The sequence below is a fragment of the Emydura macquarii genome, unplaced genomic scaffold, assembly GCF_026122565.2.
Source record: "Emydura macquarii macquarii isolate MOO-44397 ecotype Brisbane River unplaced genomic scaffold, CSIRO-AGI_Emac_v2 contig_1353, whole genome shotgun sequence".
In the NCBI taxonomy this organism is placed as follows: domain Eukaryota; kingdom Metazoa; phylum Chordata; order Testudines; family Chelidae; genus Emydura; species Emydura macquarii.
The window spans coordinates 1,679,266-1,694,197 of record NW_027131490.1 but is presented as its reverse complement, the minus strand read 5'-3'; the positions used below and the strand labels follow the sequence as shown (position 1 = coordinate 1,694,197).

Below are 14,932 nucleotides of genomic sequence, written 5' to 3'. Positions count from 1 at the left end.
AGGTTTTCTGAGAACTCTTAAGTTACTCTGATATGCGTTAAAATTTTAGCACTGATAAATCTGGCAAGTTCACTTAAAAACCCGCCCGCACCTAGCTCTTCCCCTTTTTAGAATAACTTCAGCTTTAAAATTACATAAATGAGAATCGTTCATCATAAATAAAATGCAACCTGACTAGCAACAACACAGTCACAGATTCTGAGTTAGCGTGCATGCTCTACTGCCATTTTCTGACTCTAGTGTCTTTGCCATCAGATGACCTATTTAACTATGCTAAAGCACCAAGGAGGAAGAGAAAACACACTGAGGAGGGGAGAAGAAGAAGAAGAAGAGACATAGACTAAGGAATATAAATGAGCACTAAAACTCATGTGACTTCTCTACCCATTGACTTCCTCAAATCTGTTCAAAATATTGATCTGTATTCTTGCTTATTATACTAAGGATCAAGCAGATCTGAATTCTGTAGCAAGGCTCACTGCACATTCCTGTGCCTAGTTTAATCATTCACAATCAGGTTGTTAAACCTGGTATAATTGAAAGGCATGCATACAGTTTTTTTTCAGTTGTCTTTAATTGTAGGGCATCTGCTATTTATTTACAGTTCTGTTAATCTAAATACATGGCAATTACTTACATTTGAGCATGCTGAAAAAAGCCTGTGCACATACTACTCACTATATTAAACTGTTGTGCTATCATCTCCAGTCTAGTAATCCTCTTCCCAAATTCTTAGTTGTCCAGACACTGGACTAATCCATGGTGATAATTAGAATAGCCTGTAAACCGCTTTAATTTGCCTGTTGCCATTGACAATCTGGGCCCTTACAGCAGCTAGAAATTTGCCAGATAAAAAAATATCCATGGCCTTTCACCTTTTTCCTTATCAGAGCCCTTCTGGCTGGAATTAAGGTGGACTAGGAGCTCTGACAGTAGTCGAGATCTTTCAGTGGCCAGTTAAATCAAGTTCAGGATTGTTTTGTGCACCCAAAGTAGTGCAAAGCAGCTCCAATGTCATGAGTGACATTCCGTTGCATTGTCGTCAATGTATTTATAGTAACTTTTGTAAAGGAAAACCAACAGTCTTGTCAGTTTTATTGTGGGCATTAATAGTTTTGTGTCTCATGCAGATTGGAGTTTTTAGAAGAAGCGTGTTTTGATAACATGTTGCAGAAACTGAGAACTTAGAAAATGTACTATTGTTGGAAAAGTATTTGTCACTGTAGCTTTTTATGATTTCTGTGAAGGAATCTATGCAGGGGTTGATCCTAAACATTTAACATTTTTAGCCTATAAAACCAATAAAACACTTGTGGTCAGTGACATAGCGTTGGATCTTGTGGTCAGCAGCCTATTTGTTTGCCTTCATCTTACAATGAAAAATTTATGTAACCCTTTTGGCATGGGGAAAGCAAAAATCCTTCTATCACAACTTGCTCACTGCTATGTCCAAATTAAAATATTTAATAAGCTCAGTAATGTGACCAATGGAAAACATAGGCAAGTTGTATTATATGGGTATAGCTTTCTCTTTGATTTTCAAATAAGAAACATATGGCATGGGGCTGTTATGGCTACAGGGCTACTGCACTTTTGACCACTGTCTGGTCTCTAAGTGCACCCTCACAGGTCCTGAGCCTCATGTCTTTACTTCCCCTGGGGTAGAACCCTATGATTCTCTCACATTTATAGTGGGTCATGGACTACAGTGGATCAAGCATCCTTAGGCCAGCAGGTCCAACTACATTCAGCACCTGCTGGTCTTCCTTTGGGAGCTTGTTACCAGTGGTAAATACAATGACCAGGCAGCCTTCTAAAAACAAAAGTACTGTTTAATCTTAACAGTTAGCAACAAAGTAAAACATAAGAGAAAAACATGATTTGAAAACAATAGAAGGCCTATATGCATGTCTGTCCTATTTAAGCACTTCCACCCTGTGAGAGAAACCTACAAAGGACTAGCTTCTTCAGACACCCTGGCAAGTGTCTGTGGGTGTCAGTCTGTTTCCCCTGAACAGCTCCCCAATAACTGCCTTACTTTTGGCCAGAGAGAGAGAGTCTTTTAACCATCCAGAAGTCTGCTGCTAATCTTCCAGGGCTTGGACGCTGCTACCCAAAACCAATTTGGTGGGCTTTATGGTAAGTTGAGCCCATCTCTTCTGGGCCAGTTGCCCTGCAATTGTCTTGTAAACCTCCTACTATTTGTTGAGGAATGTATTCCCTTGTGTCATTGTTTTGCCTCCCTGCTTGTTTTTTTCTAACAGCCTGCTATTAAACTAAGCCAACATCCATACAGTAAACATCCCTGACAACAAACTTATAGCACACATACAGTATTCAAATATTATTAAAGAGCAGCCCCATGTCCTTCAGTGTCCATCCCTGAAAATGAAGTACCATCAATCCATTGGCACCAACTATAAGCCATAATGTCAGTGTATTTTCTTATCTTCAGATCTGAGTGTGATTTACTGCTAGAATACCAGCAGTGACAATTAACCAGTGCTAATTGTTGTTTGTATCCCACTTGCCATGATTACCACTTTGCCTTAGAAATGATCTGTTAATTGGGAACATTTGTGATATTTTGGCAGACTTTGCTGTACAACAGAAACTGAAAAATAACACTTTTGCTTTACTGAGTGCTTAACAACAATCCACGTCAAACTGTAGCATTAATGCATGTCAATAGGGATTGTAATAAATCACCAGAAAACTATAAAGCAGTTTAATCTGCTTCACAAACTTCTTGTAAGTAAATGTCTGCTGTGATTCATGTTTTAAATGAATGTTGTGGTGTTATAGCTGTGTTGGCCCCAGGATATTAGACACGCAGTGTGGGTGAGGTTATATCTCTTATTGGACCAACTTCTGTTGATGAGGGAGGCAGAAGTTGGTCCAATAAAAGATACCACTCACCCATCTTGTCTTTTTAAGTTAATGCTGTCAGTCTTCTTTAGCCTGAGTAAATGCTCTAATTTCTTTTCTTCAGCTCTGAAAGCCAGGTTTCTGTATCATCACATGCAATGTTAATTATCAATATGTGCAACACCAAAAGAACTTTCTTCAGGCTATCATCTCAAACGCTTCATAGATTGTCAGGATTGAGACACATAGGTAGGTTATTGTAGCAGTACTGCCAACTCCAAAGGTTCAAAAATCATGATTCAGGTTCATCAAAAATCTTGAGATTGGCTTTAAAATCATGAGATTCTGTAAAAATAATAGAATTGGTGTTTTTTATTTGCCTTCTGCTTTTTGAGCCTTCAGGAGGCACTAGGGTCACATTTTGAAGCTTTTTCCACAGCCACGGGCTAGAAACTTACTTTTTCTTTAAGAATGAAGGCTGAAATCATCACATAGTCACTTGACTCCAGCAGTTGGAGCTTTAAGGAAAACAATAATTGTCATGGAACTCCTGAGAGTTGGCAACACTTAGGGAAGTTTATACTGCTGACTGTGCTCTACTTGGTCTGTAGGTGGCAGATGTAGTCCAGACAGGACCTGCCTTAGGGATGAGCAACCTGGGAGACTGCCGAGGGGGCTGTGGTCAGGAGGGCAGCCTGGTCAGTGGGTTGTGCTCCTCTTTGCTGTCCGGCTTTTTTTTTGCGTGACGGTGTGTTGCCTGCCCTATGCTCCCTGCCTTCCCCTGCTCTGATTGGCAGCTAGCGCTGCCCATGCGTGGCCGACTACCTGTCTGGGCTGGAAACAGCACTTCCACTGGGCAGCGGTACCCGGAGCTGGCCAGCACAGTGCGTCAGATGTGGGGCATCCCCTTCTCCAGCTCTGGAAGCACTGACATGGGGGGCAGGGAGGCACAAATTGGCCGCTTGTGCAAGACATCACACAAGGAGTCTCCATAGGCTGGGCTTTAGCCCCACCCCCACCGCCTGCGGGCTTTACCACAACTAGCCTAGGTGGATATCTTGGCTTGGTGCTGTGCTCTGGGCTGGGAGCCCACTGCCAGCCTGGGGCTGGCCTACCGCTGCGAGACACATGAAGTAACCACGGGGAGGGTCTGACCCCTCAGCCCATGTTGGGGTTTCCCTGGCTTTGCATCAGGGAGGCCGGGGAGAGGCTGTTCTGAGCATGTGGCTGACTTCGACCCCCAGCTCAGCTGTGCTGTTTCCAGGTGTGATCCCCTGCCAGGCAGGCGGGCAGGGGAAGTGGAGTCATGGCCTGGCGGAAGCAGTCCCCTCTGCTGAGTGGGTGAGCCATGCAGACTGCGGGAGGAGGGGAAATGTGTTAAGGCGGGCCTGGGCGTGCTTCTCCTTCAGCTGGCGGTGGTAGCTGAGAATACCCTGTTTCCTTCTCTTCTCCCCAAAGATGCTCCAGGGGATCCCTGCTGAGGAGGCCAGCCCTGGCTGTCTCCCCCCACAGGAAGCTGGCACAAGGGGGACCTGGTTGAGGAAGCCATCCCACTGTTCCCTTCCTTTGCAGCGGCTGTGTATGGGGGGGCTGTCTGTTCCGGGGGTTGGGGAGACAGCTGAGGAGCACCCCCGGACACAAACACTCTGTTGGCTGGCCCAGCCATACAAGTGTGAGAGGATGTGAGGCCCCTCTGTCTTGTGGGCGGGGGAAGACACTGCTGCCTCCTTCTCTCCAGGAGTCCTTTAGGGGCCAGAGCAAAGGAAAGGCACTTAGCCTCTGCATGGTCTGGTTTCTCTGAAGCTGTGGGGTGGAGAGGAACCATAGACTCTTCAACCAGTAGCAATCCCACACAGCAGCATGGGGGGGCGGTTTGGCCAGTAAATGGAAGGAGCCTTCCTGCTAACTTGGGGTGGGGGGGTAGGTTTGGTTTAGAGCAGTGGTTCTTAACCTTTCCAAACTACTGTACCCCTGAAGCCTGAGTCCCACCCCCACGGGGCTGAGGCATGTAACTTAGTTTCATGGCGCCCCTGTGGCTCCAGGCAATTGCCTTTCTTGCCACCCCCAATACCAGCTCTGCACTTGCAACCCCTCTAAACCCCCAGGTTGAGAAACACTGGTTTAGAGGGAAGACAGGAGCAGGCTTCTTGGCTGAACCGGGAGCAGAAGCAGCTGCTGCTGTTTGCTGGGGGTTTCTTGGGAGCCTGCTATCAGAAGGAGGCTGTGGGAACTCAGGGAGAGGAGTGGGAAAGCAACAGCAAGGCTGGCCTTATGGGTGGGTGCTGTGGTCAGGGGGGGTCCATGATCAAGAGGCAAGGAGCGGGGCATGCCCGGGGTGCAAGGCTGCAGAAGGGAGCTCAGGGCAATGGATGGTGGGAGGGAGCCCAGGGAGGCAACAGAGGCCAGGGGCATTAAGGCTGGCCCACAGAGCAGTCAGTGTAGCTCTTTTTTCACAAGCACTACATTTAAATTTACAAAAGTCTCAGACCTACGAGAGAAATCAATTATTTTTGTCAATTCTAAATAAAATTATCTTTTAACAAATGTTTTAATGCTATTTATAGTTCTCAGGAACTAAGTTCTAAAAATAACTTTTATCTGAGCTGGATTGCTATTTGGGAATGTATCCAAAGACTTCAGTACTAATGGATTTTTCATTATGAGTGTCAATAAGATCTCTTGTCTCACTCAGATTTAACTGACTACCAAAATAATCTTAAAACTACTAAAAGAGACACTTCAAGTGGTAGATCCGTGGCCTACCTTTTTTCTCTCTCTAGGTTTGCAGGTTTCACTCTATTTTCATGAACAGCTCTACACCATACTAGAATGTATGCAGAAGGAATTTAAATAGTGTCAGTATATTAATGTCAGAATTCCAGGATATTATAAGAACAGGTAACCGAAGTATATACATATGACAGAATTTTTAATATTAAAATACTGGATGAAAATGTGGACTCAAGTGAGTCGTATTTTGTACTGAACACTTTCTTGATTGCTTTGAATATGGAGATGCACAATTGTAGAGTAAACTTTAAAAATTGAGATTTTTATTCTGATGGGAGCACATTCTAGTAATATGTGGCTTAACGCTGTGAGTAAATATGTCCAAAAGAGTGAAAATGTTGAATATAAATGCTATTTTTTTACTTAATTTAAAAATGATTGCTATTTTGATTCCATTAGAAATATGCAAAAATGTATATATCCAGTACATTCAACATGTAAAATCTTATTAGTTGATATTATCTAGTAGTTATTTAACATATATTTCTAATTGTGTACATAAAAGCTGATGTTTATGGGAACTAAAAATGTGTATTGCCACTTTAGCAAAAGAATTTGGTGACTGTATCATCTTAATTTCATGTAACAAATACTACTGACAGCATTTTTGAGAGGTACAAACATTGCTATCATCAAAAAACCAAATAAACCTAAACATTATGAAGTCAGTTTTTCTTAATCTTACATATCAAATGTATTTTTAACAATATGGTTTGTATAAAACTTTTGTACTATCAAAGTATAGTAAAAAATAAATAATAAACTGATTCTTAAACTCCCTTGTGTTCCTTTTTTTAAGAAACCTTAATTTCACAATTCCTAGACATCTTAATTCTTAAAAATATATAAATGCTGTATAGTTGTAGCTATTGTCTTTGCACTATAGTAAAATTGTCAAGCTCTGTGGGATGGCAAGGAATTTATGCCACACTTTCACTTTTGTAAGAGCTGCTTAATCTATATTTAATCTAGGAAGACAGATGACAAGTGCTTTGAACCTAAGATTTGAAGGATCAGTGTCAAATATATTAGATGTGCTCAGTTCTCAATTTACTTTTCACATGTAATTTTTCTTGACATGTTTACAAATGACAGGAAGCTCTTTGTGTTTGCTGCTTCTCAGCTTGGCCTGCAGTGAAGTTACAATGCTCTGTTTGTCACATTGCAGCTCGCTGTCATGGGGATTGCAATAACTGTTATGAAAGCCGTACAATTATGACTTAATTGCAGGGTGGATCAGGTGGCGGTCCAAAGCAAGTTATTACTGGGTTAACCCATGTTGAGTTATCTGTATGCCACCAGGATAGGTGTATCTTGCAACCTTTGCTATTTTATTCAAGTATTTCTACCTGCATCAGGAAAATAAGGTCTCTTTCAAGCTACTGTGAAGGTTTTTTTAATTAAGTGCAGTCCATTAAATGAGACAAAAGGAAAATTGCTCAATCTCCTGAATCTCCTGGAGCAATTCAGAAAGAGCTTAGCCCCAGATTCACAACAGGACTTCATGTTGCAATGCCTAACTTTTAGGTACCAAGAAAATCACTGAAATCCACAAAGCCTGAGTTAGGTGCCACAAAAGCCAGCATCCTAGGCAGCCCCCTGCTTAAGTAGTTAAGACACACCACCTTCCTGTCAGTACTTCTAAGCCCCACCTGTCTCTGGGATTTAGGCACCTAAATCCAAGGTGTGGGTAAATGCCTCCCTCTTCTTGGGATTTACAACAGGAAAACCCTTTCCTGGAGTTAAGTGACTGCGCTGTTCTTTGCCAGAAACAGCTGAAGGAGGTGTGCTGCTAGGGCCCCTCATAACTTTTAGCTCAGTGTTTTTAGAGCCTTCACCGAGGGTGTGGGAGATATGGGTTCAATTCTCTCCTCTGCCTGATTGGGGTGGGGCTGGGGGAGAATTTAAACAAGACTGAACCCCCCTCCCCCTCTTTCAGGTGAATGCCCTACCCACTGGACTATGGGATATTTTGATAGGGGTCTCTCTCTCCATCTCTGCTCTTGAAGATGTTCCACTCTGGATAAATAGTCATTGGAACAGGGGGACCGGACCCTGGGTCTTCTGCCTCCCAGCGGGATGTAAGCTGTGATGTTGTCTGAACAGGTTGCCAGCTCTGTGATGCAGACAGACCAGATTAGAGCAACAGAGCAATTCACTTGTGTATAAATATCAAAGAAGGGTTGAGTGTCAATATGTATTCAGGCTAATTCACTTGCGCTGATAGAAATCAAGAGAGATATTGATTGTATTGTTTTTGTCTGTCTGTAGCCCGTACTTAATTAGCCTTAGACTGAAAAGTGTGTTAGTGTTTAAACGTGAATTTACTTGATGTGTAAAGCTGCATGAAAACTAATGAAGAAGTGTTTCTGGCTACCATATTCTGTTTACATTATCTCCGAGTGGAGTTTTGGAAATGATAATGAAGGAACATGTTGACTTCAAAGCGTGGATCATTGTGTGTTCAACAATGGGGAATCTATGGACCCATGCTGTGATGGAAATTCTTGCCATACTGTTTTCAAGCTATAAGAAGGGACCCTGGAAGCAATTCTGCATCTCTGGTCTATTTGGATGCTGGTGGGGAGTTCCAAATACAAGACTGAGGTCCCCAAAGCCATTTTGGGCAACCTTGAGACTTACGGGAAACTAGCAGATATCGCATCATTGCCATCATTTGGACTTACAAACTCCAACTCATCTGGTTGTAGGACTAGTCATTGAGGCCGTTCCTCACCTAGGTTTGCAGTTAGTATAGCAGGGTGGCTAGGTAGTAACAAAAAGATCAAGCTCTTATATAGCACTTTTCAGCAGTAGGTCTCAAAGTACTTTTACATCATTAATCCCCATTTTACAGGTGGGGAACAGAGGCACAGAGAGTTGAAATAACTTGACCAAGTCCCCCAGCAGGCCAGGGGCAGAGCCTTGAATAGTCCAAAGTGTAGGGGTGTCTCTACCAGGCCACATGATTGCTGTGTGATTGTGCTGCTCCTTCTTGCTCTATCTTTTGTTTCTAGTGGAATGGGGATAATCGTTGTGCTTGGAAAGTCTAGTTGCTAATAATTCTAGTGTGAGAACTCTCAGACATGACCTGTATGTGGCCCAAAATCTAGACAGTTTTATTGCATGGTGGCTACTATGACTTTTAAGTGCATGAGAGAAGACCACAGTGTCTGTGTCTTCTCTCCCCTACCACCATTCTTCACAACAGATAGCTCCCCCACCCTCCACACACACGCACCTATACTCACACTCTTCTTCCCATCCCATTAAGCCATTAGTAAACAGCGTAGAGGTTTGTAGCACATAAGAAGATGCTCTTTGCTGTCTTGTGTCCTCTGGTGCTGTGTACCCGTTCCAGGCAGCAGCTTACTGGAGGCCTGCCCGCTTCCTAGGTTTTGAAGCCTGAGCTGGGCCCCTCATCCCTAACTGGGCCTTCCACCCCTGCTTCAGTTAAGCTTTCCTATCCATGCCTAGGCCCACTTAGTTAACCCCCTCTCCCACACAATTTTAGCGAGTCCTCCTGCACTGGGCTGACACATACCTGAATGTTCCTTTTAGGGATTTCGGACTGTTTAAATTTGCATGGTCTCAGGCACCCCTGCCTTGCATCTGACTCACATGGGGAGCAGGGAGAGGAGCTCAGACCTCTGAAGAGCAGTAGGACTCCCCAGATCCCAGCACAGACATGGTAGGGGAGAATTTGGGGCTAACAGGCAGCCCCAGCTCTAAACCCCCCAATTTCCTCCTCCAATCCTCACATTGTTCAACCCCTTCTATCATCTCCCCATCTTTTTACCTAAGCACCCCAACCCCTCTTCCCTTCCCTGCCACCCAAACTCCTCTCACTGTTTCTCATCTGAAGTCACCCATCCCAGCCACCATTTGTATGTGACATGTATTTTCTTTTCAAAAATAGTTTGGGCACCTTCTCAATTATTTGCTGTACTCAGATTACATTTCTCCAAAATAAAAATAATTTAAAAAAGCACTCAACAGAAATGGATTTTACTCAGTTATTTACAGTGCATTCTCAGACTTCTGGGCAGGAGGGGTTTCAACCCTGAGTTGTTAGACTATGTGACTTGTATCTCAGCAATCCCTTGCTTAAATAAGCCCCGACTAACCCTACCCTCCTCTCTCTTGAGGACTGGCAAATTTGAAGAAAATCCATGTGAGCACTTGGAAGAGTCGTTCTTTAAACAAGAAGGGCTTCCCAACCTTAACTAAAGCAGAGCTGGTGCTGTGCTGTAATATTGGATGAAATCGATCATCATCAACTGTTTTTTTTATCCCGATCCCCAGCACAGGGTAATGCTGAATGGGGGATGTTTGAGGAAGGGGAGGGGCTCTATACATCCATCTGCAGCATAGAGGGCTCAGAGACCTGAGGGTTCCCATTCCCTCCTCCTATGCTGTAGAGCCTGTGATATGCATGAAATATGTCTATTCTCAATTCCTCACTTCAGTCTCAGTAGTGTGTATGCTCTCACCATAGCTTTATTTCTCAGCTCCCCACCCAGAGTGGCAGGGTTCCCCAGCTCATGGCTAATATGGGGGGCAGGGAGAGGGGCTCAGACCCCCTAGAGGGACAAGGCCCACCCAGATACCAGCTCACATGGGGGGAAGAAGGGCTTGGACACCCCCAACTCAGCTCAGAGGAGAAGGGGCAGGGAAGGGGTCCAATGCTCCAGATCCTGGTGCATGCAAAAAGAGATCAGAGAGAGGGGTCAGACACCCCCAGAGGGTCAACACCCACTATAGCCTAGCTCACGTGAGGTGGATAGGTAGCATTTAGAGGTACCCATAGAGGAGCAGGGGCCCCAGATCCTGGCACATACATATAGGTAAGGAGAGGGGCTCAGCCCCCCTCCTCCCCGAGTTGGGTACACACAAAAAGGGAGGATGTGGGGCTGACAAGTGCCCCAACCCTATTTTTCTTCAGCTACTCAACCCCATGTCCCTTTCCTAGTGTCCCATCCTGCCCCTTCTGCTCCCCCAACTCCCTCAGGTAAACCCCTCCTACCACACATCCTAATTTATCCCTCTCCCTGTATTCCCCCACTCCTGTCTCATAAATCCCCTCCATGAAGTATTTACATGTCTAATTTTTGGTTCAAAAATACTTTGATTACATTCTCTTATAATAATAAAAAAACCCTCTGTTAGAGACAGAATTTAGGAACATGCTTTCACATCTCTTCCAGGTTTCTGTCCTGGAAAGGGCTTGGTCTTGAACTGATACTGATTGTGTGTGGTTCATAATCAAAGAAGAGGGCTATCCCCTTGAACTATGCTTTTTTCAGCTCCTCTGGACTCCTTTTGCTCAGTATACTCTATTTAGCTCATCAACTTTAGGTGTGAACCTAACTAAACTCTGGCAAATACCATTCTTAATGTGCTCCCCCAAACAGGTATCGAGTGAGATGCACTGGGGGAACTTGAGCCACTGAGACCTTTGTACCCAGGATCAGCTCCCTGATTTGATTCCCAGATCTGAGCAAAAAAAATTGTGAAATATAAAACCACATTTCAAGGCAATATTTATGGATTTTAGAGCACTTAGAAGAGATGAGTTCTTCTTCGAGTGATTGCTCATGTCCATTCCACTATAGGTGAGTGCACGCCACCATGCACGGTTCCTAGAACTTTTCTCCCATTAGCAGACTCCGTAGGGCTGGGTCTGGTGTCCCCTGGAGTCCCACACACATGCCATGGTATATGAGGCACTGCCACCCCCTCAGTTCCTTCTTTCTGCCCATGACAGTTGCTGGAACTAGCCTTGCTCTCTGCAAGTTCTATTCCCCTTGTTTGGACTCTGTTATTTGAAGTACTTTACTTAGTTTCAGGTAGTTGTTAAGTAGTGTTAAGTGTAGTTAGATAAGAAATCCCTGAGGGACTTAGAGCGGCCCTGGATTTAAGCCATGTGCCTCCTATGGGAAGGCTTTCCTGCTCAGCAATTCCCACGATCGGTGCCTTAAGTGCCTGGGGGAATAGCACAGGAAAGATAAATGTAAGATCTGCAGGGCTTTTAAACCGTGGACTCAGAAGGACCGAGAGATCCGGTTAAAAGCCCTGCTCATAGAGGCAGCGCTCCGCCCGGAGTCCGAGCCGTCCTGCTCCACCTTGGCACCATGCGTCACCTTAGAGCAGAGTGCACCGCTGGCACCGGGCCCGACTCGGCACCGAGCAACATCCCAGGTGCTGAAGAAGAGAGAGCGCGCGGAGCGCGGACACTCCCCTGTGCCGTCGGTACAGGCAGGGTTGAGTGCGGAGATTCACTGGCCACGGCCTGTCGAGCCTTCTCCGGTGCCTGCACCTTTGAGCAGGGCGCCTCCCCCGACTCCTGGAAGTGGGAAAGTGCCCCTGAGGACGCCATCGTCACTGGAGGCTTTTCAGGTGAAGCAGCGCTGGTCTCGATCACCAAGGGGCAAGTGGTGCCGCAAGTCCTCGGTATCAAGACGGCGCTCCGGTGCTGAGAGCTCTTCGGAGTGTGCACCTCCGTCCGTTGGCACCACTCGTAGCGACAGAGGCGGTCCTCATTGTCCTCCACGTTGGAGGCGTCGAGAGGATGGTCCCCGGCACGGCACGGCACCCGGGACCGAGGATGGGCACGGCACCACCGGTTTAGTGGCTCGGTGTCCCACAGGTGGGACAGTCGTCGGGACAGCCGGCGCCCCCACAAAGTGTTACAGCAGGTGGCACAGTCAGCCCTGGTTTGGCCCCAGGGACAATGGCCGCAACAATGGCCTTATTGGGCCCCATGGGGCATCCAGATGGGACCGGGGCCCCAATCCACCCTGTCAGCGGGGGTGCAGTCCGTGCCCCCAGCACAGGAGAAGGCCCATAGACACCGCTTCTCAGACAAGGAGTTGGACCCATGGAGGGACCCTCTAAGGGTGCATCTCTTCGGCAGGCGGGGGAGCACCCGCAGGACGCGCCTTGGCAGTCCTCTTCCTTCGCCCTGGACGAGGCAGTCTCCTGAGACCACATGGAGCCACTGGAGGATTTCAGGGCGCACCAGGAGCTGCTCAAGAGGGTGGCCTCTAACTTGGGGCTGGAGGTCAAGGAGTTAGTGGAGGCCCATGATAGCCTCTTCAATTTGCTGGCGGCCAGTGCCCCAGCAAGAGTGGCCCTCCCAGTCCACGGAAGGGTCCTTAAGATCATAAAGGCCCTGTGGCAAACCCCTTCCTTAGTTGCCCCTACATCGAAGGTGGCTGAGAAAAAGTGTTATGTCCTGGCCAAAGGGTTCAAGTATCTGTTCACTTACCTGGCCCCGGGAACCCTGGTGGTGGACGCAGCCAACCAGCGAGACAGGCAAGGTCAGCCTGGTTCCACGCCCAAGAACAAAGACAACAAAAAGTTGGATTTGTTTGGGAGAAAAATGTTTTGCCAACCATCAGGCCCTCCTGGGGAGATATAATTTTAATTTGTGGGACTCCCTCAGGCGGTTTGCTGAGGCCCTGCCCCAGGACCAGGCCGCAGACTTCACCACCATCCTGGGTGAAGGAATCACGGTGGCTAGGGCAGCACTCCAAACGTCCAGTGACACTGCTGACTCGGTGGGCAGGGCCATAGCCTCCGCCATCTGTATGAAAAGGTGCTCATGGCTGCAATTCTCGGGCCTGTCCCAGGAGGTGCAGCAGTCTACTCAGGACCTCCCCTCTGATGGGTCAGCCTTATTCTCCGACTAGACCAATGCGAAGTTGCACGGTCTGAAGGATTCCAGGGCCAGGCTTCGCTCCCTGGGCCTGTACAGTCACGGCCCCAGACGCAGCAGCAGCCAAGGCCTCTGCCCAAGCCTTTTCAACCCTATAGGAATAGGGGGTTTAGAAGCAGAAATCACCCCCCCCCAGCTCATCCTCAGCTCCCCAGCAGGGGCCCCCCAGGAGGTTGGGCAACCAGAGAAGACAATTTTGATGGTGTGCCGAAGGGGGGTGCCCCGACTGCTCTCCTGGATCCATCCTGCCCCTTCCTAAACAGGTTAAGGCCCTTCTATCCCGAATGGGCAAAAATCACTTTGGACTGTTGGGTCCTTGGGATAGTCTCAGGGGGCTATGCCCTACAGTATACATCTACCCCCCTCCCAACAATCCCCCCCCTCCGTCCCTCTTCAGGGACCCTTCTCACGAGCAACTCCTCTTGCAGGAGTTGGACACCCTCCTCAACATAGGAGCGGCAGAAATGGTCCCTCAAGGCAGAAGGGGGAAGGGGTTCTATTCGAGGTACTTCCTCATCCCCAAGGCGAAGGCGGGGCTGAGACCCATATTAGATCTGCGTCGTCTAAACAAATATATCAAACAACTCAGGTTTCGCATGGTCTCCCTAGCTTCCATAATCCCTTCCCTGGATCCAGGACACTGGTATGCCACCCTCGACCTCAAGAACGCATACTTTCATGTGTCTATCCTCCCCAGCCACAGGCGTTTTCTCCGTTCCACAGTGGCTGGCTCCCACTACCAGTTTACAGCCCTGCCCTTTGGCCTATCATCGGCTCCAAGGGTGTTTATAAAGTGCATGGCGATAGTGGCTGCCCACCTGAGACAAAAGAGTGTGCAAATTTTTCCTTACCTGGACAATTGGCTGATCAGAGGCAGGTCAAGGTCCCAAGTACAGGACAGCATGACCCTCACTTGCTCCACGTGCAGCAGGCCGGGACTGCTCATAAATGAGCAGAAGTCCACACTAACCCCAGTGCAATGCATAGAACTCTTCCTAGGCCAGAGCCTTCCTGCCTCAGACATGTTTCGAGGCGATGGTCTCTCTCATTTCCCAGCTGCACTGATGCCCCACGACAACAGCCAGGCACTGCCTACAGCTGTTAGGCCATATGGCGGCCTGTAGGTACATAGTGAGACTAGCTCAGACCATTTCAGGCGTGGTTGGCCTCGGTATATGTTCCGAGCAGACACCCACTGGACTGGGTGGTCACAGTTCCACCGCCCACCTTAGCCTCCCTAAACTGGTGGTGGACTCCCAGGGCGGTGATGAAGGGCATTCTGTTCAGGGAACTGGTCCCATCAGTCACCCTGATCTCCGACACCTTGGATATGACGGAGAGAGAGAGAGAGAGCCTGCTCACTGCAGGTCCATGGACAACAGTCCTGGCAGGGTGAGCAGCAAGGAAGCTACCCGCCTGTGGGACTACACAGGTTGTGTATTGGGCTAAGTGGCCACGACTGGTCGCTGCACCCGGGTAGTGAATACGATCTTCCAAAAGTGGGATGTTCCCCAACTGGACCTATTTGGGTGGAGGTCTGCTCGCTCTGGGGTC

At 47.3% G+C, this 14,932-nt stretch overlaps 1 protein-coding gene across 4 annotated transcripts in view; it reads left to right on the top strand.

The window, feature by feature from the left end:
- RELL1 (RELT like 1) overlaps positions 1–1,844 on the top strand; it is a 36,187-nt gene extending 34,343 nt beyond the window's left edge. For all 4 annotated transcript variants that reach the window (XM_067551535.1, XM_067551534.1, XM_067551537.1 and 1 more), the window contains one exon: positions 256–1,844. The gene's annotated coding sequence lies outside the window, so the exon portion shown is untranslated. The remainder of the gene's footprint in view (positions 1–255) is intronic.
- The last annotated feature ends 13,088 nt before the right edge of the window (positions 1,845–14,932 follow it).